Raw genomic sequence first — 1958 nt, forward strand, 5'->3', positions numbered from 1 at the left:
GATGCCAAGAAGAGGTAGAGCCACTCTCCCTCCACCTTACCCTGCCCCCTTGGGCTGGAGCTGAAGCAGTACCCAGCCTGCTGGAAAAAAATAATATAATATTTGTCTACTCAGAGCACTCATGTCTCCTCAGTGCCTAAATTGGGAACAGTATGCCCTGCATCCCAAGAAATAGTTACATATATGAAAATCTCCATTAGACTAACAGCATATTTCTTCACAGAAACTTTACAGGCCAGGAGAAGATAGAATGACATACAGCAGAACTTCTGGAAATTGGCTACCCAGCAGATTGCTACCAGCAGATTTGCTGGCTACCCAGTAAATTGGTCAACATATGGTGGTGCTCAACATAAGGAACTAGATCTATTGAATTAATATGTACATGTGGTGCATGTCTGGTCTATGAAAATTAGGTCAATTTAAGGAGGCGGTTAATGTAGGGAGGTGGTCAGCTAAGAAGGTTCTATTATATCTAAAGTGCTGAAAGAAAAAAAATTAGCTAAAAGTAATATACCCCAAAAAGCTATCCTTCAGAAATGAGGAAATATAAAGCTTTCACAAAGCAAGTAAAAACTGAGGGAATTCACCACCACCAGACCAAACTTACTAAAAACACTTGATGGAGTTCTATTTCTGGAAGCAAAAAGGTGTTATTCACTATTGTGAAAATGCACAAATGTGTAAAATTCACTAATACAGTAGACACAAAGAAGGAAAAAAAAGAATAAAATCTATCACTACCAAAAAAAAAAAAAATCCAAACCTCAATGATAAATAATAAGAGAGGAAGAAAGGAACAAATATATAAAACACCACTAACAAAATGACAGGGCTAAGTCCTCACCTATCAAAGATAACTTTATATTTAAATAAATTGAATTCCCCACTAAAAGATACAGACTAAATAAACAGATAAAAAAGACATGACCCAACTATGTGCTGCCTACAAGAAATACTTCACCTCTGAAAAAAGCACATGGATTGAAAGGGAAGGAATGGAAAAAGATATTACACACAAACATAAATAAAAAACAAGCTGAAGTAGCTCTACTTATCCCACATAAAACAGACTTTAAGTCAAAAACTGCATAAAGGGACAAAGAAGGTCATTATATTATGATTAGCAAATCAATTCAGCAAGAGGATGTAACAGTTCTAAATATATATGCACCCAACACTAGAGAACTCAGGTATATAATGTAAACATTATTAGATTTAAATGGACGGGTAGACTACATTACAATGATAATTGAAAACCTCAATATTCCACTCTAAGCCTTGGGCAGATTAGCTAGACAGAAAATCAACAAGCAATCAAAGATCGCTTCTTGGCCTTTTGGCTAAGATCAAGTGTAGAAAATCAAAAAAGAAACATTGAATTTAATCTGCACTTTAGACTAAATGGACCTAAAAGACATTTACAGCACATTTTATCCAAGAGCTACAGAATTCACATTCTTTTCATTAGCACATGAAATATTTACAGCACAGACCACATGCTAAAGCACACAAACATTCTCAATAAATTTGAAAGAACTGAAATCCTATCAATTATTTTCTAATCACAAAGGAACAAATTAGAAATCAATAATAAAGGAGCCTTTGAAATTATAAAAATGCATAGAAATTAAACAACATGCTCTTGAACAATCAACAGATCAATGAAGAAATCAAGAAGGAAATAAAAAAATGTGTTGAAACATATGAAATTAGAAACACAACATACAAAATCTATAGGCTACAGTAGCCATACTAAGAAAATTTATACCAATAAACACCAACATCAAAAAAGTAGAACAATTTCAAATAAATGGCTTAACAATGTACCTTAAGGAATTATAAAAGCAAAAACAAACCAGATCTAAAATTAATAAAAGGAAAAATAATAATAAGTAGTAATAAAGATCAGAACATAAACAAAATTAAGACTTAAAAAATACAAAGGATCAAAGAAA

At 32.8% G+C, this 1958-nt stretch overlaps 1 pseudogene; it reads left to right on the forward strand.

Moving 5' to 3' along the window:
• The first annotated feature begins 1323 nt into the window (after positions 1–1323).
• Positions 1324–1481, forward strand: LOC111728201 (annotated as a pseudogene).
• Positions 1482–1958: the final 477 nt, after the last annotated feature.

This window comes from Otolemur garnettii, unplaced genomic scaffold, assembly GCF_000181295.1.
Source record: "Otolemur garnettii isolate 467f Iridium unplaced genomic scaffold, OtoGar3 scaffold00143, whole genome shotgun sequence".
In the NCBI taxonomy this organism is placed as follows: Eukaryota; Metazoa; Chordata; class Mammalia; order Primates; family Galagidae; genus Otolemur; species Otolemur garnettii.